This window comes from Arachis ipaensis, chromosome B1 (genome assembly GCF_059453495.1).
Source record: "Arachis ipaensis isolate K30076 ecotype BB chromosome B1, ASM5945349v1, whole genome shotgun sequence".
In the NCBI taxonomy this organism is placed as follows: Eukaryota; Viridiplantae; Streptophyta; class Magnoliopsida; order Fabales; family Fabaceae; genus Arachis; species Arachis ipaensis.
Genome location: NC_142436.1, coordinates 132,422,088 through 132,447,228, shown reverse-complemented (window position 1 = coordinate 132,447,228; position 25,141 = coordinate 132,422,088). Strand labels below are relative to the sequence as shown.

At 39.3% G+C, this 25,141-nt stretch overlaps 1 non-coding gene across 1 annotated transcript; it reads left to right on the top strand.

The window, feature by feature from the left end:
* Positions 1-15,741: 15,741 nt before the first annotated feature.
* LOC148578418 (small nucleolar RNA R71) lies at positions 15,742-15,849 on the top strand. Its single transcript, XR_015904708.1, has one exon. It is a non-coding gene; the product is annotated as a small nucleolar RNA R71 (small nucleolar RNA).
* The last annotated feature ends 9,292 nt before the right edge of the window (positions 15,850-25,141 follow it).

The window sequence follows — 25,141 nt, the reverse complement described above, 5'->3', positions numbered from 1 at the left end:
CAAGCAACTAAAAATCAAATAGGATAAAAAGAAGATAATATACAATGAATTCCAAAAACATCTATGAAGATAAGTATTAATTAGATGAGCGGGGCTTTTAGCTTTTTGCTTCTGAACAGTTTTGGCATCTCACTTTATCCCTTAAAGTTCAGAATGATTGGCGTCTATAGGAACTCAGAATCCAGATAGTGTTATTGATTCTCCTAGTTAAATATGTTGATTCTTGAACACAGCTACTTTATGAGTCTTGGCCGTGGCCCTAAGCACTTTGTTTTCCAGTATTACCACCGGATACATAAATGCCACAGACACATAACTGGGTGAACCTTTTCAGATTGTGACTCAGCTTTGCTAGAGTCCCCAATTAGAGGTGTCCAGGGTTCTTAAGCACACTCTTCTTTTTGCTTTGGACCTCGACTTTAACCGCTCAGTCTCAAGTTTTCACTTGACACCTTCACGCCACAAGCACATGGTTAGGGACAGCTTGGTTTAGCCGCTTAGGCCAGGATTTTATTCCTATGGGCCCTCCTATCCACTGATGCTCAAAGCCTTGGATCCTTTTTATCACCTTTGCCTTTTGGTTCAAAGGGGTATTGGCTTTTTCTGCTTGCTTTTTCTTCTTCTTTTTTTTTTCGCCTCTCTTTTTTTTTTCTGCAAGCTTTTCACTGCTTTTTCTTGCTTCAAGAATCGATTTTATGATTTTTCAGATCATCAGATAACATTTCTCCTTTTCCTTTCATTCTTTCAAGAGCCAACAATTTTAACATTCATAAACAATCAAATTAAAAAATATGCACTGTTCAAGCATTCATTCAGAAAAACAATAGTATTGCCACCACATCAAAATAATTAAACTGTTTTAAAATTTGAAATTCATGCACTTCTTTTTCTTTTTCAATTGAAAACATTTTTCATTTAAGAAAGGTGATGGATTCATTTTCACAGCTTTAAGGCATAGACACTAATGATCATGTAACATAGATAAACATAAAGCATAATTTTTGAAAAACAGGAAAATAAAGAACAAGAAAGTTAAAGAACGATTCCACCTTAGTGATGGCGGCTTGTTCTTCCTCTTGAAGATCTTATGGAGTGCTTGAGCTCCTCATTGTCTCTTCCTTGACTTTGTTGCTCCTCTCTCATGGTTCTTTGATCTTCTCTAATTTCATGGAGGAGGATGGAATGCTCTTGGTGCTCCACCCTTAGTTGTCTTATGTTGGAACTTAATTCTCCTAGGGAGGTTTTGATTTGCTCCCAATAGTTTTGTGGAGGAAGATGCATCCCTTGAGGCATCTCAGGGATTTCATGATGAGGAATTTCCTCATGCTCTTGATGAGGTTCTTTTGTTTTCTCCATCCTTTTCTTAGTGATGGGTTTGTCCTCATCAATGAGAATGTCTCCCTCTATGTCAATTCCAACCGAATTGCATAGGTGACAAATGAGATGAGGGAAGGCTAACCTTGCCAAAGGAGAGGACTTGTCCGCCACCTTGTAGAGTTCTTGGGATATAACCTCATGAACTTCCACTTCTTCTCCAATAATGATGCTATGTATCATGATAGCCCGGTCTATAGTAGCTTCGGACCTGTTGCTAGTGGGAATGATTGAGCGTTGGATGAACTCCAACCATCCCCTAGCCACGGGTTTGAGGTCATGCCTTCTTAGTTGAACCGGCTTCCCTCTTGAATCTCTCTTCCATTGAGCGCCCTCTTCACATATGTCCATGAGGACTTGGTCCAACCTTTGATCAAAGTTGACCCTTCTTGTGTATGGGTGTGCATCTCCTTGCATCATAGGCAAGTTGAATGCCAACCTTAAATTTTCCAGACTAAAGTCTAAGTATTTCCCTCGGACCATTGTAAGCCAATTCTTAGGATCTGGGTTCACACTTTGATCATGGTTCTTGGTGATCCATGCATTGGCATAGAACTCTTGAACCATTAAGATTCCGACTTGTTGAATGGGGTTGGTGAGAACTTCCCAACCTCTTCTTCGGATCTCATGTCGGATCTCCGGATATTCGCCCTTTTTGAGCTTAAAAGGGACCTGATGAGCGGATAATTTATACGCTTTTTGGCATTGTTTTTAGTATGTTTTTAGTAGGATCTAGTTACTTTTAGGGATGTTTTCATTAGTTTTTATGTTAAATTCACATTTCTGGACTTTACTATGAGTTTGTGTGTTTTTCTGTGATTTCAGGTATTTTCTGGCTGAAATTGAGGGACTTGAGCAAAAATCAGATTCAGAGGTTGAAGAAGGACTGCTGATGCTGTTGGATTCTGACCTCCCTGCACTCAAAGTAAATTTTCTAGAGCTACAGAACTCGAAATAGCGCGCTTCCAATTGCGTTGGAAAGTAGACATCCAGGGCTTTCCAGCAATGGTTAATAGTCCATACTTTGCCCAAGTTTAGACGACTCAAACTGGCGCTCAACGCCAGCTCTCTGCCCAATTCTGGCGTCTAGCGCCAGAAACAAGTTGCAAAGTGGAGTTCAACGCCCAAACTGGCACCAAAACTGGCGTTCAACTCCAGGAATGATCTCTACACGTGTAACACTCAAGCTCAGCCCAAGCACACACCAAGTGGGCCCCGAAAGTGGATTTATGCATCAATTACTTACTTCTGTAAACCCTAGTAGCTAGTTTATTATAAATATGACTTCTTACTATTGTATTAGACATCCTGGATTGTATTTTGATCCTGTGATCTCGTTTTGGGGGCTGGCCATTCGGCCATGCCTGGACCTTTCACTTATATATTTTCAACGGTAGAGTTTCTACACTCCATAGATTAAGGTGTGGAGCTCTGCTGTTCCTCAAAGATTAATACAAAGTACTACTGTTTTCTATTCAATTCATCTTATTTCGCTTCTAAGATATTCATCCGCACTTCAACCTGAATGTGATGAACGTGACAATCATCATCATTCCCTATGAACGCGTGCCTGACAACCACTTCCGTTCTACATTAGATTAAATGAGTATCTCTTAGATCTCTTAATCAAGAATCTTCGTGGTATAAGCTAGATTGATGGTGGCATTCATGAGAGTCCGGAAAGTCTAAACCTTGTCCGTGGTATTCTGAGTAGGACTCTGGGATTGAATGACTGTGACGAACTCAAAACTCGTGAGTGCTGGGCGTAGTGACAGACGCAAAAGGATAGTAAATCCTATTCCAATACGATCGAGAACCTCCAAGATGATTAGCCATGCAGTGACAGCGCATCGGACCATTTTCACAGAGAGGAATAGGATGCAACCAACGACAAGGGTGATGCCTCCAGACGATTAGCCATGCTGTGACAGAGCATTTGGACCATTTTCCCGAGAGAGATCGAAAGTAGCCATTGGCACCGGTGACATCCTTACATAAAGCCAGCCATAGAAAGGAGTAGGATTGATTGGATGAAGACAGCAGGAAAGCAGAGGTTCAGAGGAACGAAAGCATCTCTACACGCTTATCTGAAATTCTCACCAATGATTTACATAAGTATTTCTATCCTTGTTTTATTAATTATTTTTGAAAACCCCATTACTATTTTATATCTGCCTGACTGAGATTTACAAGGTGACCATAGCTTGCTTCATACCAATAATCTCCGTGGGATTCGACCCTTACTCACGTAAGGTATTACTTGGACGACCCAGTGCACTTGCTGGTTAGTTGTGCGAAGTTGTGAACCATGGTATTGGCATCATGTTTTTGGCGCCATTGCCAGGGAAAGAAAGAGCAATGAATTTTACATAATCAAAGTGTAATCACAATTTCTGCGCACCAAGTTTTTGGCGCCGTTGCCGAGGATTGTTCGAGTTTGGACAACTGACGGTTCATCTTGTTGCTCAGATTAGGTACTTTTCTTTTTATTTTATTTTCAAAAATTTTTCAAAAATTTTTCAAAATTTTCTCACCTGTTTTCGAAAAAAAAATGTTTTCAAAAATATTTTTTTATTCAAAATTTTTAAGAATGAATTCTAGTGTTTCATGAAGCATGTGAAGCCTGGCTGGCTGAAAAGCCATGTCTAAATTCATTTGGACTGAGGCTTGCAATTTGTTATCAAGAGCAAGTTAGTTGTTGTTAATCCATCTGCTACTGTTCCTGATTTACATGCTGAAGCTTGGCTGGCCATTGGCCATGTCTAGTGTTTTGGACCGGAGCTTTCATTGAAAGCTTGGCTGGCTAGTGAGCCGTGTCTAATTCCTGGACTAAAGCTTTAGACTAAGAATGCAAGATTCCTGGAATTCATATTAAAAATTTTGGAATCCTTATTTTCCTTTTTCAATTAATTTTCGAAAAATCCAAAAAAAAAAAATTAGAAAATCATAAAAATCAAAAATATTTTTTGTGTTTCTTGTTTGAGTCTTGAGTCATATCATAAGTTTGGTGTCACTTGCATATGCATCTTGTATTTTTCGAAAATATCATGCATTCATAGTGTTCTTCATGATCTTCAAGTTGTTCTTGGTAAGTCTTCTTGTTTGATCTTGATGTTTTCATGTTTTGTGTCTTTTCTTGTTTTACATGTGCATTTTTCGTTTCTTAGAGTCTAAACATGAAAGATTTCTAAGTTTGGTGTCTTACATGTTTTCTTTGCATCAAAAATTTTTCAAAAATATGTTCTTGGTGTTCATCTTGACATTCATAGTGTTCTTGGTGTTCATCTTGACATTCATAGCATTCTTGCATGCATTCATTGTTTTGATCTAAAAATTTCATGCATTGAATCTTTTTAGTGTTTTTCTCTCTCATCATAAAAATTCAAAAATAAAAAAAATATATTTCCCTCTTTCCCTCTCATAAATTCGAAAATTAGATTTGACTTTTTTCAAAAATTTTTAAAATCAAGTTGTTTTTATGAGTCAAATCAAATTTTCATTTTAAAAATCTTATCTTTTTCAAAATCTTTTTCAAAAATAAAATCTTTTTCAAATTTCTTAGTTATTTTCGAAAATTTCAAAAATATTTTTCTTATTTTTATCAAATAATTTTTGAAAATAACAATAACAATTAATGTTTTGATTCAAAAATTTCAAGTTTGTTACTTGCTTGTTAAGAAAGATTCAAACTTTAAGTTATAGAATCATATCTTGTGATTTCTTGTGAATCAAGTCATTAATTGTGATTTTAAAAATCAAATCTTTTTCAAAAACTAATTTCTATCATATCTTTTCAAAAATATCTTCTTATCCTATCTTTTTCAAAATATGATTTCAAAATATCTTTTCTAACTTCCTATCTTCTTATCTTTTCAAAATTGATTTTCAAATTTGTTTCAACTAACTAACTAACTTTTTGTTTGTTTCTTACCTTTTTCAAAACTACCTAACTAACTCTCTCTCTCTCTAATTTTCAAAAATATCTTCTCTCTTTTTCAAAAATTCTTTTTAATTAACTAATTATTTTAATTTTTAATTTTTATTTTCAAAAATTACTAACTTTTTTTTCAAAAACTATTTTCAAAAATCACTAACTCTTTTTCAAAAATAATTTTCGAAAATTCTCTCCCTCTCTCATCTTATTCTATTTATTTATTCATCTACCAACATCTCTTCCTCACATCACTCACCAAATTCGAACCCCCTCTTCTATCTGTGTTCGGATTTTTCTTCTTCTCTTCTTCTACTAACAATAAGGAACCTCTTTACTGTGACATAGAGGATTCCTCTTCTTTTCTTTTTCTCTTCTCTTTCTTATGAGCAGGGACAGAGAAAAAGGCATTCTTGTTGAAGCTGATCCAGAATCTGAAAGGACTCTGAAGAGGAAACTAAGAGAAGCTAAATTACAACAATCCAGAGACAACCTTATTGAAAATTTCGAACAAGTAAAGGAGATGGCAGCCGAACCCAACAACAATAATGCAAGGAGAATGCTTGGTGACTTTACTGCACCTAATTCCAATTTACATGGAAGAAGCATCTCCATTCCTACCATTGGAGCAAACAATTTTGAGCTGAAACCTCAGCTAGTTTCTCTGATGCAGCAGAACTGCAAGTTTCATGGACTTCCATCTGAAGATCCTTTTCAGTTCTTAACTGAATTCTTGTAGATCTGTGATACTGTTAAGACTAATGGAGTAAATCCTGAAGTCTACAGGCTCATGCTTTTCCCTTTTGCTGTAAGAGACAGAGCTAGAGTGTGGTTGGACTCTCAACCCAAAGACAGCCTGAACTCTTGGGATAAGCTGGTCACGACTTTCTTAGCCAAGTTCTTTCCTCCTCAAAAGCTGAGCAAGCTTAGAGTGGATGTTCAGACCTTCAGACAGAAGGAAGGTGAATCCCTCTATGAAGCTTGGGAAAGATACAAGCAGCTGACCAAAAAGTGTCCCTCTGACATGCTTTCAGAATGGACCATCCTGGATATATTCTATGATGGTTTATCTGAGCTATCAAAGATGTCATTGGACACTTCTGCAGGTGGATCCATTCACCTAAAGAAAATGCCTGCAGAAGCTCAAGAACTCATTGACATGGTTGCTAATAACCAGTTTATGTACACTTCTGAGAGGAATCCTGTGAGTAATGGGACGCCTATGAAGAAGGGAGTTCTTGAAATTGATACTCTGAATGCCATATTGGCTCAGAACAAAATATTGACTCAGCAAGTCAATATGATTTCTCAGAGTCTGAATGGAATGTAAGCTGCATCCAACAGTACTCAAGAGGCTTCTTATGCAGAAGAAGCTTATGATCCTGAAAACCCTGCAATAGTAGAGGTGAATTACTTAGGTGAACCTTATGGAAACACCTATAATCCATCATGGAGAAATCATCCAAATCTCTCATGGAAGGATCAAAGGCCTCAACAAGGCTTTAATAATGGTGGAAGAAACAGGTTTAACAATAATAAACCTTTTCCATCATCCACTCAGCAACAGACAGAGAACTCTGAACAAAATACTTCTAATTTAGCAAACTTAGTCTCTGATCTATCTAAGGCCACTGTAAGTTTCATGAATGAAACAAGGTCTTCCATTAGAAATTTGGAAGCACAAGTGAGCTAGCTGAGTAAAAGGATCACTGAAATCCCTCCTAGCACTCTCCCAAGCAATACAGAAGAAAATCCAAAAGGAGAGTGCAAGGCCATTGACATAACCAAAATGGCCAAACCCAATGAGGGAGAGGAGGACGTGAATCCCAAGGAGGAAGACCTCCTGGGACGTCCAGTGATCAATAAGGAGCTTCCCTCTGAGGAACCAAAGGAATCTGAGACTCATCTAGAGACCATAGAGATTCCATTGAACCTCCTTATGCCATTCATGAGCTCTGATGAGTATTCCTCTTCTGAAGAGAATGAGGATGTTACTGAAGAGCAAACTGCCAAGTTTCTTGGTGCAATCATGAAGATGAATGCCAAATTATTTGGTATTAAAACTTGGGAAGATGAACCTCCCTTGTTCACCAATGAACTAAGTGATCTGGATCAACTGACATTGCCTCAGAAGAGACAGGATCCTGGAAAGTTCATAATACCTTGTACCATAGGCACCATGAACTTTAAAGCTCTGTGTGACCTTGGTTCAGGAATAAACCTCATGCCCCTCTCTGTAATAGAGAAACTGGGAATCTATGGGGTACAAGCTGCTAAAATCTCATTAGAGATGGCAGATAATTCAAGAAAACAGACTTATGGACAAGTAGAGGACGTGTTAGTAAAGGTTGAAGGCCTTTACATCCCTGCTGATTTCATAGTCTTAGATATTGGAAAGGAAGAGGATGAATTCATCATCCTAGGAAGACCTTTCCTAGCCACAGCAAGAGCTGTGATTGATGTGGACAGAGGAGAATTGATCCTTCAATTAAATAAGGACAACCTTGTGTTTACAACTCAAGGATCTCTCTCTGCATCCATGGAGAGGAAGCAGAAAAAGCTTCTCTCAAAGCAGAGTCAAACAAAGCCCCCACAGTCAAACTCTAAGTTTGGTGTTGAACTCCCATATCCAAACTCTAAGTTTGGTGTTGGAGAGCCTCAACAATGCTCTGAACATCTGTGAGGCTCCATGAGAGCCCACTGTCAAGCTATTGACATTAAAGAAGCGCTTGTTGGGAGGCAACCCAATTTTTATTTATCTAACTATATTTTTCTTAGTTATATGTCTTTATAGGTTCATGATCATGTGGAGTCACAAAATAAATATAAAAATTGAAAACGGAATCAAAAACAGCAGAAGGAAAATCACACCCTGGAGGAAGCATCTGCCTGGCATTCAACGCCAGAACAGAGCATGGTTCTGGTGCTGAACGCCCAAAATGGGCAGTATCTGGGCGCTGAACGCCCAAAATGGGCATCATCTGGGCGCTGAACGCCAGAATTGCACCCTGGAGAGGAGCTGGCGCTGAACGCCCAGAACAAGCATGGTTCTGGCGTTCAACGCCAGAAATGGGCAACAAATGGGCGTTGAACGCCCAAAATGGGCACCAACCTGGCGCTGAACGCCCAGAGTTGTGTGCAAGGGCATTTTACATGCCTAATTTGGTGCAAAGTTGTAAATCCTTGAACACCTCAGGATCTGTGGACCCCACAGAATCCCCACCTACCTCCACTCACTTTTTCTCACCCCTCACCACTCTCTTTCACAAAATTCCATAAACACTCTTCCCCAAAACCCTTCACCAATCACCTCAATCTCTCTTCCCCATCACCTCCTCACCATTCACATCCATCCACTCATCCCCATAAACCTACCTCATAAACTCCACCTACCTTCAAAATTCAAAATCAATTTCCCACCCAAACCCACCCTAAATGGCCGAACCTCCACCCCCTCCCATCCCTATATATAACCCTCCATTCTTCCTTATTTTCACACAACACAACCCTCTCTTCTCTTCTTGGCCGAAACACACCTCCCCCCTCTTCTCCATCTTTTCTTCTTCTTCTTCATCTTTTCTTTCTGCTCTTGCTCGAGGGCGAGCAAAATTCTAAGTTTGGTGTGGTAAAAGCAAAAGCTTTTTGTTTTTCCATTACCATTGATGGCACCTAAGACCGGAGAATCCTCTAGAAAAGGGAAAGGGAAGACAAAAGCTTCCACCTCCGAGTCATGGGAGATGGAAAGGTTCATCTCCAAAGCCCATCAAGACCACTTCTATGATGTTGTGGCCAAGAAGAAGGTGATCCCCGAGATCCCTTTCAGGCTCAAAAGAAATGAGTATCTGGAGATCCGACATGAAATTCAAAGAAGAGGTTGGGAAGTTCTAACAAACCCCATCCAACAAGTCGGCATCCTAATGGTTCAAGAGTTCTATGCCAATGCATGGATCACCAAGAACCATGATCAAAGTAAGAACCCGGATCCAAAGAACTATGTTACAATGGTTCGGGGGAAATACTTAGATTTTAGTCCGGAGAATGTAAGGTTGGCGTTCAACTTGCCAAACATGGAAGAGAACGCACCCCCCTACACAAGGAGAGTCAACTTTGATCAAAGGTTAGACCAAGTCTTTATGGACATATGTGTAGAAGGAGCTCAATGGAAGATTGACTCAAAAGGCAAACCGGTTCAACTAAAAAGACTGGACCTTAAGCCTGTAGCTAGAGGATGGTTGGAGTTCATTCAATGCTCAATCATTCCCACTAGCAACCGGTCTGAAGTTACTATAGACCGGGCCATCATGATCCATAGCATCATGATTGGAGAAGAGGTGGAAGTTCATGAGATTATACCTCAAGAACTCTACAAGGTGGCTGACAAGTCCGCCACTATGGCAAGGTTAGCCATTCCTCACCTCATTTGCCACCTATGCAATTCGGCTAGGATTGACATAGAGGTAGATATCCTCATTAAAGAGGACAAGCCCATCACTAAGAAAAAGATGGAGCAAGCAAGAGAGCCCATTCATGGAGCTCAAGAGGCGTATGAAGCTCATCACCATGAGATCCCGGAGATGCCTCAAATGCATTTTCCTCCACAAAACTATTGGGAGCAAATCAACACCTCCCTAGGAGAATTGAGTTCCAATATGGGACAACTAAGGGTGGAACATCAAGAGCACTCCATCATCCTTCATGAAATAAGAGAAGATCAAAAAGCAATGAGGGAGGAGCAACAAAGACAAGGAAGAGACATAGAAGAGCTCAAGGACATCATTGGTTCCTCAAGAAGGAAACGCCACCATCACTAAGGTGGATTCATTCCTTGTTCTTATTTCTTCTGTTTTTCGTTTTCTATGTTATGTGCTTATCTATGTTTGTGTCTTCATTACATGATCATTAGTAGTAGTAACTATGTCTTAAAGTTATGAATGTCCTATGAATCCATCACCTCTCTTAAATGAAAAATGTTTTAATTCAAAAGAACAAGAAGTACATGGGTTTCGAATTTATCCTTGAACTTAGCTTAATTATATTGATGTGGTGACAATGCTTCTTGTTTTCTGAATGTATGCTTGAACAGTGCATATGTCTTTTGAAGTTGTTGTTTAAGAATGTTAAATATGTTGGCTCTTGAAAGAATGATGACTAGGAAACATGTTATTTGATAATCTGAAAAATCATAAAAATGACTCTTGAAGCAAGAAAAAGCAGCAAAGAACAAAGCTTGCAGAAAAAAAATAAAAAAATATAGGCGAAAAAAAAAAATAGAAAGAAAAAGAAAAAGCAAGCAGAAAAAGCCAAAAGCTCTTAAAACCAAGAGGCAAGAGCAAAAAGCCAATAACCCTTAAAACCAAAAGGCAAGGGCAAATAAAAAGGATCCTAAGGCTTTGAGCATCAGTGGATAGGAGGGCCTAAAGGAATAAAATCCTGGTCTAAGCGGCTAAACCAAGTTGTCCCTAACCATGTGCTTGTGGCGTGTAGGTGTCAAGTGAAAACTTGAGACTGAGCGGTTAAAGTCAAGGTCCAAAGCAAAAAAAAGAGTGTGCTTAAGAACCCTGGACACCTATAATGGGGACTTTAGCAAAGCTGAGTCACAATCTGAAAAGGTTCACCCAATTATATGTCTGTGGCATTTATGTATCCGGTGGTAATACTGGAAAACAAAGTGCTTAGGGCCACGGCCAAGACTCATAAAGAAGCTGTGTTTAAGAATTATCATACTGAACTAGGAGAATCAATAACACTATCTGAACTCTGAGTTCCTATAGATGCCAATCATTCTGAACCTCAATGGATAAAGTGAGATGCCAAAACTATTCAAGAGGAAAAAAGCTATAAGTCCCGCTCATTTGATTGGAGCTATGTTTCATTGATAGTTTAGAATTTATAGTATATTCTCTTCTTTTTATCCTATTTGATTTTTAGTTGCTTGGGGACAAGCAACAATTTAAGTTTGGTGTTGTGATGAGCGGATAATTTATACGCTTTTTGGCATTGTTTTTAGTATGTTTTTAGTAGGATCTAGTTACTTTTAGGGATGTTTTCATTAGTTTTTATGTTAAATTCACATTTCTGGACTTTACTATGAGTTTGTGTGTTTTTCTGTGATTTCAGGTATTTTCTGGCTGAAATTGAGGGACTTGAGCAAAAATCAGATTCAGAGGTTGAAGAAGGACTGCTGATGCTGTTGGATTCTGACCTCCCTGCACTCAAAGTGGATTTTCTGGAGCTACAGAACTCGAAATGGTGCGCTTCCAATTGCGTTGGAAAGTAGACATCCAGGGTTTCCAGCAATGTTTAATTGTCTATACTTTGCTCAAGTTTAGACGACGCAAACTGGCGTTCAACGCCAGCTCTCTGCCCAATTCTGGCGTCCAGCGCCAGAAACAAGTTGCAAAGTGGAGTTCAACGCCCAATCTGGCACCAAAACTGGCGTTCAACTCCAGGAATGACCTCTACACGTGTAACACTCAAGCTCAGCCCAAGCACACACCAAGTGGGCCCCGGAAGTGGATTTATGCATCAATTACTTACTTCTGTAAACCCTAGTAGCTAGTTTATTATAAATTAGACTTCTTACTATTGTATTAGACATACTGGATTGTATTTTGATCCTGTGATCTCGTTTTGGGGGCTGGCCATTCGGCCATGCCTGGACCTTTCACTTATGTATTTTCAACGGTAGAGTTTCTACACTCCATAGATTAAGGTATGGAGCTCTGCTGTTCCTCAAAGATCAATGCAAAGTACTACTGTTTTCTATTCAATTCATCTTATTTCGCTTCTAAGATATTCATCTGCACTTCAACCTGAATGTGATGAACGTGACAATCATCATCATTCCCTATGAATGCGTGCCTAACAACCACTTCCGTTCTACATTAGATTGAATGAGTATCTCTTAGATCTCTTAATCAAGAATCTTCGTGGTATAAGCTAGATTGATGGCGGCATTCATGAGAGTCCGGAAAGTCTAAACCTTGTCCGTGGTATTCCGAGTAGGACTCTGGGATTGAATGACTGTGACGAACTCAAAACTCGTGAGTTCTGGGCGTAGTGACAGACGGAAAAGGATAGTAAATCCTATTCCAGTACGATCGAGAACCTCCAAGATGATTAGCCATGCAGTGACAGCGCATCGGACCATTTTCACAGAGAGGAATAGGATGCAACCAACGACAAAGGTGATGCCTCCAGACGATTAGCCGTGCTGTGACAGAGCATTTGGACCATTTTCCCGAGAGAGATCGAAAGTAGCCATTGGCACCGGTGACATCCTTACATAAAGCCAGCCATAGAAAGGAGTAGGATTGATTGGATGAAGACAGCAGGAAAGCAGAGGTTCAGAGGAACGAAAGCATCTCTACATGCTTATCTAAAATTCTCACCAATGATTTACATAAGTATTTCTATCCTTGTTTTATTAATTATTTTCGAAAACCCCATTACTATTTTATATCCGCCTGACTGAGATTTACAAGGTGACCATAGCTTGCTTCATACCAACAATCTCCGTGGGATTCGACCCTTACTCACGTAAGGTATTACTTGGACGACCCAGTGCACTTGCTGGTTAGTTGTGTGAAGTTTTGAACCATGGTATTGGCATCATGTTTTTGGCGCCATTTCCAGGGAAAGAAAGAGCAATGAATTTTACACAATCAAAGTGTAATCACAATTTCTGCGCACCAGGACCTCGGGGATCACTTTCTTCTTGGCCACAACTTCATAGAAGTGGTCTTGATGCACCCTTGAGGGGAATCTCTCCATCTCCCATGACTCGGAGGTGGAAGCTTTTGCCTTCCCTTTCCTCTTTCTAGAGGTTTCTCTGGCCTTTGGTGCCATAAATGGTTATAGAAAAACAAAAAGCTTTAGCTTTTACCACACCAAACTTAGAAGGTTGCTCGTCCTCGAGCAAAAGAAGAAAGAAGAGAGTAGAAGAAGAAGAAATAGAGGAGATGGAGTGGGCTTTGTGTTTTGGCCAAGGGGGAGAAGTGGTGTTTAGGTTGTATGAAAATGAAGGAGTGAAGATGGGTTTATATAGGGGTGAGAGGGGTGTGTATGGTTCGGCTATAGAGGGTGGGTTTGGGAGGGAAAGTGGTTTGAATTTGAATGGTGAGGTAGGTAGGGTTTTATGAAGGATGGATGTGAGTGGTGAAGAGAATGGTGGGATTTGATAGGTGAGGGGTTTTTGGGGAAGAGGTATTGAGGTGATTGGTGAATGGGTTAAGAAGAGAGAGTGTGGTGGGGTAGGTGGGGATCCTGTGGGGTCCACAGATCCTGAGGTGTCAAGGATATCTCATCCCTGCGCCAAGTAGCGTGCAAAACGCCCCTTTCTGCCAATCCTGGCGTTAAATGCCAGGCTGCTGCCCATTTCTGGCGTTTAACGCCAGCTTCTTGCCCATTCCTGGCATTGAACGCCAGTCTGGTGCCCATTTCTGGCGTTAAACGCCCAGAATGGTGCCAGACTGGGCGTTTAACGCCCATTCTGCTACCTTTACTGGCGTTTAAACGCCAGTAACTGTCTCCTCCAGGGTGTTCTATTTTTCATTATGTTTTTCACTTTGTTTTTTTGCTTTTTCAATTGTTTTTGTGACTTCACATGATCATCAACCTACAGAAAACATAAAATAACAATAGAAAATAGAAATTTAACATAGATAAGTAAAAATTGGGTTGCCTCCCAACAAGCGCTTCTTTAATATCAATAGCTTGACAGTGGCTCTCATGGAGCCTCACAGATGTTCAGAGCAATGTTGGAACCTCCCAACACCAAACTTAGAGTTTGAATGTGGGGGTTCAACACCAAACTTAGAGTTTGATTGTGGCCTCCCAACACCAAACTTAGAGTTTGACTGTGGGGGCTCTGTTTGACTCTGTATTGAGAGAAGCTCTTCGTGCTTCCTCTCCATGGTGACAGAGGGATATCCTTGAGCTTTAAACACAAGGGAGTTTCCATTCACTTGAATGATCAATTCTCCTCTATCAACATCAATCACACCTTTTGCTGTGGCTAGGAAGGGTCTGCCAAGGATGATAGATTCATCCATACACTTTCCAATATCTAGGACTATGAAATCAGTAGGGATGTAATGGTCTTCAACCTTTACCAAGACATCCTCTACAAGTCCATAAGCCTGTTTCTTTGAATTGTCTGCCATCTCTAGTGAGATTCTTGCAGCTTGTACCTCAATGATCCCTAGCTTCTCCATTATAGAGAGAGGCATAAGGTTTATGCTTGACCCTAGGTCACACAGAGCCTTCTCAAAGGTCATGGTGCCTATGGTACAAGAGATTGAGAACTTTTCAGGGTCCTGTCTCTTTTGAGGTAATCTCTGCCTAGTCAAGTCATCCAGTTCTTTGATGAGCAATGGAGGTTCATTCTCCCAAGTTTCATTACCAACTAACTTGGCATTTAGCTTCATGATTGCTCCAAGGTACTTAGCAACTTGCTCTTCAGTGACATCTTCATCCTCTTCAGAGGAAGAATACTCATCAGAGCTTATGAAAGGCAGAAGTAAATTCAATGGAATCTCTATGGTCTGAGAATGAGCCTCAGATTCCCATGGTTCCTAATTAGGGAACTCCATGGAGGTCAGTAGGCGTCCATTGAGGTCTTCCTCAGTGGGAATCACTGCCTCTTCCTCCTCTCCATGTTTGGCCATGTGAGATGTGGTTATGGCCTTGCACTCTCTTTTTGGATTCTCTTCTGTATTGCTTGGGAGAGTACTAGGAGGGAGTTCAGTAATTTTCTTACTCAACTGACCCAATTGTGCCTCCAAATTTCTAATGGAGGACCTTGTTTCAGTCATGAAACTTTGAGTGGTTTTGATTAGATCAGAGACAATGGTTGTTAGGTCAGAGAGGTTTTGCTTAGAATTCTCTGTCTGTTGCTGAGAAGATGATGGAAAAGGCTGGCTATTGCTAAACCTGTTTCTTCCACCATTATTGTTGTTGAAACCTTGTTGAGGTCTCTGTTGATCCTTCCATGAGAGATTTGGATGATTTCTCCATGAAGGTTTATAGGTGTTTCCATAGGATTCTCCCATGTAATTCACCTCTTCCATTGCGGGGTTCTCAGGATCATAAGCTTCTTCTTCAGAGGAAGCTTCCTTAGTACTGCCTGTTGCTGCTTGCATTCCAGACAGACTCTGAGAAATCATATTGACTTGTTGGGTCAATATTTTATTCTGAGCTAATATGGCATTCCGAGTATCAATCTCAAGAACTTCTTTCTTCTGAGCTATCCCATTATTCACAGGATTCCTTTTAGAAGTGTACATAAATTGGTTATTTGTAACCATTTCAATGAGTTCTTGAGCTTCTACAGGCGTCTTCTTCAGATGAAGAGATCCTCCAGCAGAGCTATCCAATGACATCTTGGATAGTTCAGACAGACCATCATAGAAGATTCCTATGATGCTCCATTCTGAAAGCATGTCAGAAGGGCACCTTCTGATCAATTGCTTGTATCTCTCCCAAGCTTCATAGAGGGACTCACCATCCTTCTGTCTAAAGGTTTGGACTTTCACTCTAAGCTTGCTCAATTTTTGAGGTGGAAAGAACTTTGCCAAGAAGGCATTGACTAGCTTTTCCCAAGAGTTCAGGCTTTCTTTAGGTTGTGAATCCAACCATGTCCTAGCTCTGTCTCTTATAGCAAAAGAAAAAAGCATAAGTCTGTAGACTTCAGGGTCAACCCCATTGGTCTTGACAGTGTCACAGATTTGCAAGAACTCAGCTAAGAATTGATGAGGATCTTCCAATGGAAGTCCATGAAACTTGCAATTCTATTGCATTAGAGAAACTAATTGAGGCTTAAGCTCAAAGTTTTTTGCTCTAATGGCAGGGATTGAGATGCTTCTCCCATAGAAATCAGGAGTAGGTGCAGTAAAGTCACCAAGCACCTTCCTTGCATTGTTGGCATTGTTGTTGTTTTCGGCTGCCATGGTTTCTTCTTCTTTGAAGAGTTCTGTTAGGCCCTCTAAAGAGAATTGTTCTTTAGCTTCTCTTAGCTTTCTCTTCAAGGTCCTTTCAGGTTCAGGATCAGCTTCAACAAGAATGCTTTTATCTTTGCTCCTGCTCATATGAAAGAGAAGAGAACAAGAAAGTATGGAATCCTCTATGTCACAGTATAGAGATTCCTTGAGGTGTCAGAGGAAAAAAAAGAATAGAAGGAGGAGGTAGATGGAGGAGAATTCGAACATATAAAGAAGGAGGGAGTTCGAATTGTACCTTGAGGAGGAGTCTTAGTCCCTTAAATAGAAGGATGTGAGGATAGGGGAAGAATTTTCAAAAATTAATTAAAAGATTTAAAAAAAAACATTTGAAAATTTGATTGAGATTTTTGAAAACTAAGATTGGGAAAGAAATAAAGTGATTTTTGAAAAAAAGATTTTAAAATTAGAAAAAGATATGATTGAAAAAAATTAATTTTGAAAAAGATGTGATTGAAAAGATATGTTTGAAAAGATATGATTGAAAATCAATTTAGAAAAAGAAAGTTTTTAAAATTAAAGTTGATTACTTGACTAACAAGAAATTAAAAGATATGATTCTAAAATTTAAAGTTTGATCCTTTCTTAATAGGCAAGTAAAAATTTGAAAATTTTGAAGTAAATCTTTAATTATAGCAAGGATTTTTGAAAATAGTAAAAATAAACATAAAATGAAAAGAAATTGATTTTGAAAGAGATATGATTGAAAAGATATGATTTGAAAAAGATTTGATTTTGAAAAATTATGAAAACTTGAAAAAAATGTGAATTAAAAACAAAATCTTCCCTCTAGTGTCATCCTGGCATTAAACGCCCAGAATGGTGCCCATTCTGGCGTTTAACGCCCAAAACTCTACCTTTTTGGGCGTTAAACGCCCAGCCAGGTGCCCTGGCTGGCGTTTAAACGCCAGTTTTCCTTCTTCACTGGGCGTTTTGAACGCCCAGCTTTTTCTGTTTGATTCCTTTGCTGAATGTTCTGAATCTTCAATTCTCTGTATTATTGACTTCAAAAGACACAATTTTGAAAATATTTTTGAATTTTTAATGATGAGAAATAGTAAAAAATGCAACTAAGATCAACTAAACAATGCATGCAGGACACCAAACTTAAAAATTTATATACTAAGGACTATAACAATGTAAAAATGCATGTAAGAAACAACAAAACATACAAAACAAGAGAATTTAAAGATCAGAGCTATGAAATCATCAAGAACAACTTGAAGATTAATGAAGACACATGCATGAAAAATGCAAGAAAAATAGAAACATGCAATTGACACCAAACTTAAAATTAGGCAATTGACTCAAACAAAAAACATAAAATATTTTTGGTTTTATGATTTTAAAATTTTTTTTGTGATTTTCGAAACTTATATGAAAAGGAAATAAAGAGAATCAAAACTTTTAATAAGAATTCCAGAAATCATGCAATGTTAGTCTAAAGCTTCAGTCTAAAAAGATTAGACATGTTTGGCCAAGCTTCAGCAGGACATTACATTCAATAGCTAAATTGATGAGAATCAATCAGCTTTTGTGATGATAAGAACATCACCTTGAAACTCTAGAATTCATTCTTAAAAATGCTGAAAAAAAATACCGAATCTAAGCAACAAGATGAACCGTTAGTTGTCCAAACTCGAACAATCCTCGGCAACGGCGCCAAAAACTTGGTGCACGAAATTGTGATCATCAACAATGGCGCCAAAGACTTGGAGCTCTCAAACGTAAATCACACTTTGTCACAATTCCGCACAACTAACTAGCAAGTGCACTGGGTCGTCCAAGTAATAAACCTTACGTGAGTAAGGGTCGATCCCACGGAGATTGTCGGCTTGAAGCAAGCTATGGTCATCTTGTAAATCTCAGTCAGGAAGATTCAAATGGTGATGGAGGATTGATAATTAAAAGATGAATAAAACATAAAATAAAGATAGAGATACTTATGTAATTCATTGGTGGATTTCAGATAAGCGTATGAAGATGCTTTATTCCCCTTGAACTTCTGCTTTCCTATTTCCTTCTTCCAATCATTCATACTCCTTTCCATGGTAAGCTTTATGTTGGGCATCACCGTTGTCAATGGCTACATCCCGTCCTCTCAGTGAAAATGGTCCTGATGCTCTGTCACAACATCGGCTAATCAGCTGTCGGTTCTCGATCATGTCGGAATAGGATCCATTGATCCTTTTGCGTCTGTCACACGCCCCACAATCGCGAGTTTGAAGCTCGTCATAGTCATCCCTTCCCAGATCCTACTCGGAATACCACAGACAAGGTTTAGACTTTCCGGATCTCAGGAATGGCCGCCAATAATTCTAGCCTATACCACGAAGGTTCCAATCTTAGATTAGAAACCTAAGAGATACGCATTCAAGCCATTGCTAGTAGAACAGAGGTGGTTGTCAGGCACATGTTCATAGGTAAGAATGATGATGAGTGTCACGGATCATCACATTCATCAAGTTGAAGAACGAATGAATATCTTAGAGAATAAATAGACTTGAGTTGAATAGAGAAACAATAGTACTTGTATTAATTCATGAAGAACAGTAGAGCTCCACACCTTAATCTATGGTGTGTAGAAACTCCACCGTTGAGAATACATAAGAACAAGGTCCAGGCATGGCCGTGAGGCCAGCCTCCAAACGTGTCTAAGACTTATTCAAAGATCCAAAGTATATCAAGTGTGTGAAATACAATAGCGAAAAGTCCTATTTATAGAGAACTAGTAGCCTAGGGTTACAGAAATCAGTAATTAATGCAGAAAGCTTCTTCCGGGCCCACTTGGTGTGTGCTTGGGCTGAGCATTGAAGCTTTCATGTGTAGAGACTTTTCTTGGAGTTAAACGGCAGCTTTTGTGCCAGTTTTGGAGTTAAACGCCAGAATTCTTGAGCTGACTTGGAACGCCGGTTTGAGCCATCAAATCTCGGGCAAAGTATGGACTATTATATATTGCTGGAAAGCCCAGGATGTCTACTTTCCAACGCAATTGAGAGCGCACCAATTGGGCTTCTGTAGCTCCAGAATATCTACTTTGAATGTAGGGAGGTCAGAATCCAACAGCATCTGCAGTCCTTTTTCAGCCTCTGAATCAGATTTTTGCTCAGGTCCCTCAATTTCAGCCAGAAAATACCTGAAATCACAGAAAAACACACAAACTCATAGTAAAGTCCAGAAGAGTGATTTTTATTTAAAAACAAATAAAAATATAATAAAAAGCTAACTAAAATATACTAAAAACATACTAAAAACAATGCCAAAAAGCGTATAAATTATCCGCTCATCAGGGCCACATTACAGTTCCACAGGAGCTCAGTTTCAAAAGGAGTGAAAGGAAAGGTGATACCTAACTTGTAACACCCTAACTACCAAAGCTCACACTTCCGGCTGCGCGACTCTGATAGTTCGGACATTACGACGACTTTTATATTATTTAATACTAAAATATGAGCCTGTTTAAAACTTTAAGTCGCAATACCGATCCAAAAATACTTTCGTTCGATAACGTACACCCACAAATACCATACAACTTACAAAAGCTCATAAAGAGTACATCCATATATATATACACATATATATATAAATAATATTACAAGCATAATCCAATACAATTCCTATCCCTCTTACAGACTATATCAAGATAAAGGCGAGGGTATAATAAACCATAGCTAAAACAATACAGAGCATCACAACAACAATTAAATAAGCTCTTCGTAACTTCTGCGCCCATATCCTGAAAGGGGAAAAATGTAGGGGGGTGAGAACATCATCCTCGAAAGGGTTCTCAGTAGAGGGTTTTTAGGAATTACTGTAATAGGATACGTGAAGATAAACCGTACCAGTGATTCATAATCGTCTTATGCCTCTTTTCAAAAACAACGGTTTACAATGAAAGTAAAGTAGGAAATCTTTTCGGAAAGAAGAACCGTTCAATTCTCAAAAAATCAAAAGCCTTTCAAAACGGTTTATCTATGCGGAACCAAAATAGCCTTTCATAATTTTATTCCAAACCAGAAACACAAAACCGAAATCAACCATCAGTTCATCTCTTTCCAACCACGGCCCTAGGCCCAAACAATCCAACCAACAACCAATCACCACAATCCAACAGAGTCCCAGATGCAAACACAGATAGGAAGTTCAAGCACAAACAAACAGTTATTACAAGTAGAACAGTTAGCAATTAATCACATAGGCAAACCAAGTATAATATGCACACCCAACCAATGTCACACAAATGCATATGATGCATGCCTGTCCCTAGTGGCTGATGATATCATCTGTTGGTTATAGAGCCAACCCGACAAGTCCTGGTAGCTAACCATTGGACTGTCCCTCTGTCGTGCATCCCCAACTCGAGTTATACTCATCATAAACTTGATCATAATCATGATCCATATCCATCACCCTCACTGGTGAATATTTATCCATCACCATCACTGGTGAATATTTATCCATCACCATCACTGGTGAATATTTATGGGGGCGAGCTCATCCGGGTCTTTCACAGTGCCTGGCCACACTTACCACATTGGGTTAACAGAGTTTCGAGTCTCAACCTGGAGCACATGGTGGCTAGCCATTGCTACTACCCAGGGAAACCCTCATCTCCAATAGTGGAAGTGCAAAAATCACAATTATCAATAATTCAGCATATACATGCATTCATTCTCATCCATGGATCAACATCCATCTCAGCCATCCGGCTTACGGTTCAGTCCAGAACCAGCCAATATTCATAATCATACATAGCCATTCCGGCTCATAATAAAACAGCACTTCCACATTCAAAATCATCAAATTCATGAAATCGGCATTTAAGCCATAAATCATTTTCTCAATTCATTTCACTTTGAAATCGAGTTTCAACTCTTTTCAGCCTTGGCTTTAAAGATCTCATTTCTCAAATTATCTTAGGCTCTTAAGCCAGTTTTACTCAAAGTAAATTCCCTTTTTAAAACAAAGCCGCTCTCGGCATCCTCTTTCCAAGACTTCCAAAACCATGGAAAGTTAAAGATTCAATTTGGGAACAATCAAAATCGCCCATTCCACAATGGGATTTTATAACAAAGTTTCTCGGCAGAGTCCCAAGTCTTTAGGGAAGGTCAACTTATATAAATTCCTTAAAATTCATTGAAACCTTTAAAATCATAGATTCCCGGTTCAAGTAAATAAAACTGAATTTATTATGAAACCGATCATACAAAATCACAAGTTCCAACCCGGTCCAAAAATCAACTCATTTGAAACGGAACCGGTTCATTTGAATCAAACCACTTTCAGGTTTCTTTTGGAACCCATTTTCCTAACTCTTCCAAAATGCCTCAAACTTGATTACTCAATCAAAAGTCTAAATTCCTTTAAAATCACTAAAAGCTCCTTTTTATATTGAAATCAATATTAGAGCATCATTCTTTCCTTCAGTGATTCAAACTGTACAAATAGTTCGTTTCTAAATAAGCCGAACTCAACGCATAAAGTTCATTAAATAAATTAAGCTTGAAAACATAAATATTCTCTTAATAAATCAATTAATACGATTTCTCAAATCCAACCCTTTTTTTTAAATAACTTTACAAACAAGAGTAGGATTTTGTAGAAATTTCGGCAGCACCTCCCCTAAAACTTGGACTTTTGCCACCCGGTTCGGGTCCCAACTAAACCGTTTCTCATTCCTTTTCAACAGCTCAAAACCAGAAATCAATTCAAAAGCAAGCTAAATCCAACAGTCGCCTCAATGGCAAACCTCAAGGAAACCATTTCAAAAATTAACTCAATATCAACCGATTTAACTCATCTATAAAGCTTTAAAGAATCGGTTCAGCAATAAATCATTTGTCCGAAACCAAGTCAATTAAAGTAACCCAGGCTGAATTTCAAGAGCATTCTATCTTTCACATCATCAAAATAATTGACTCAATTCAAACCAATCCTCAACAGATTAAACTCATTTCAAATATTTAAAGAATCAACTTCAAACATTACATTTCACAAGCCACACAACAATTCAGCCAAACCAATATCCATAGTCATTCGGGTCAATCAATTGATACATAAGGCAGATACAATTACCAAATACACAATATCTCACATCAGTACCCATATGTAATAATTCCAATAATAAACTATAGTTTTTGGAAAGCGCCCCTACCTCAAAACGCAATTCCATAATCCAAACGCCTCATCAAGCCCATTTCCGCCTCAACTCGAAATCACCGGCAACCAAAACCTCGGCTCTACTTGTTACAAAATCAGAAACAGCTACAAGCGGTATAAGCAAACCGGATTCTAACTCCTAACACAATAATACCGCAAGACCTTAATATACATAACAAGACATTAACGTGGAGGTTTCGAAACATAAAATACTCACTGAATTAACAAAACAGCCGCAGCTCCATATCAACCTGGTAGCGGCTGCGTCAGCCGCCTCAAGCGGCAGCGGCAATATAAGACTCCGATAACCGCGACTGCACAACAACGTCATGACGATAAAGACCCATGAATAGAAAGGAATGAAGACCAAATGCAAGGACCCTTACCGGCAGTGGTTTTCCGGTGGCTAAGCTGCATTCTCCGGCAGCAGAAACGGTAAAAGCCTCGGCGGTGGTTTTAGCAGCGGTGGTAAGAACAGCAACCCAGGGGTGACGGCGACGCGGCTCCACCACCAGTGACCGAGGAGCGTGACAGAGGCGTTTCCCCCACTCAATGGCGTCCTCTCCTTCAAACCGGATCGAGGCAGACCTCCAGTAGTGGCGAGGCAGCAGCTTCGAACAGCAAGCCACGGTGATGGAGGACTTCGGCGATGGTGGAAGGGCAGTGGAGGACCCGCGACGGCGGAGGCACGACCGCAGAACAGGAACCCCCTTTTCTGCCATTCTCTCTCTCTCTTTTGCTCGGGCTTCTCTCTTCGGCCCTCCATGGATGGCAAGGACTCAGACTTCGCGGTGAGGAGGACGACGGCGCGAGCATCACAGCGGCGGCGGCGAGCTAGTCCGCGACGAGGAGGACGGCGAAAGCCCCATGCTCAGCCTCTCCCTCTCTCCGACGCTACCCTCTGCGAACATCCTCTTGTCGCAGAACGGCGGCAGCAGTGCGGATGGCCACTCGTAGGGCCAGTGACGGTGACGCGACGGCAGTGATGAAGCCCAACACACCGGCACGGCCTCCTTTCTCCTCTCATCTTCTTCTCCTTCGGACATCGTGCATCGTGGGTGTTGTGCTTCTGATTCCCCCTCATCTTCTTTTCTGTTTCTATTTTCCTTTTCCATCATGGGAAAGAAACGCTGCTACTGAGTTAGGAAGAAGGGGGTTTCGGCTGCAGCTGGGGCATGGGGAAAACAATGGGCTACCGGATCATGGGTTAGGGTTTTAGGGTTAGGGGTAAATTGGTAATTTCACTTAAAATTGGGAATAATATAGTAATTGAAACCCAAATTAAATCCAACACTAATTATATATAGAAAATACTATTTGCTCACCAATTTCACAAATTATTTTCAATAAAATGCCCAAATCTAAAAATTAGAAATAGTATACTTAATTTCTTTATCTTTCCAAAATAGCAGTAATAATATTTAAAATATTATTTATCTAATCCAAATCATATAAAATCCTTATTATTTCATAACTATCAACCTTATACTTTAAATATAGAAAATAATCCAATAATTATAAAATTGGATAATAATCATAACTTATCTCAAATCCAATAAATCAAAACTTGCCTTAATTATCTTTAGTAAAATAATCTCTGAAATTAAGGCTATAAATAACTGTAGGATTTGAGACTTGATCATAATAAGACTTTTCAAATATTCTGGGTCTTACATTCTACCCACCTTATAAAAATTTTCGCCCTCGAAAATTGATACAAAATGAAAGAAATTCCATAACAGTTCATCCTTGAACATTTTTAAGGAAGAAGCAAAAATATCTCAAAATATAATCATATATACGACTTTCAAATACTTTGATTGTCATAAGCATAAGGATGTAAAGGTAGGAGTGTGATTGCAAAGCAAACGTTACAAGGTAGGCTCAATGCAAAAGATAACATGGTTCAATCATGTGATAGAAGGGCAAGGCATCAAAGGCTATCGAACAGGATGGAGTTAAAACGACGTGCTCAACCTCCGCACACTAATCTCATATCAACCTTAAAGTTTCAACTTTCTAACTCTATCAAGCACTTTACAAACCCCAAATTTGACCACAAGCCTGACAACCACAACCCGTTCGCAAGGAACAAAACACCCACAACTCATAACGTTGCACCCCTACCGCTTCAACTTCCGTATACACATATCACGTCTTAAAGAACTAACGCATCGTGCTACTACGTCTACAAGTCGCACGTGATATCAAAACAATTCTCGAGTCTACTCAGGAGGATACAAGATTTAAAAAGGAGAGTCAAATGTCAAGGATAGTACTCAAAGATTTGAGAGAATGTATCCAATCCTAGATAACCAAGGATACTCAAGCAATGAAGTTTACTAGACACAATTCAATTGACAACCTCAAAGATAACCCTTGAATCAAAGAAATCCAATAGGTTCAACAAGGAGAAGGATCAGCGCATTAGTTTGAAACAAATTCAAGGTGAGTCGAAGAAGTATGAAGTTTATAGAGGAGAATCTCTCAAACCCAAGACAAAGCTCACAAAACTCAAGAGCATAATTGAAATACTTCCGAATACATTGTTCTTAAAAGAATCGAAAACTTGTAAAAATACCACTTCGCAGTCTGAAAGAGAAGTTAAACAACAAACATCCTTCAAGGGAGTAACAAAAGCATAAACGTGGCTTTACTTCAATATAATTTCATGTTGAAG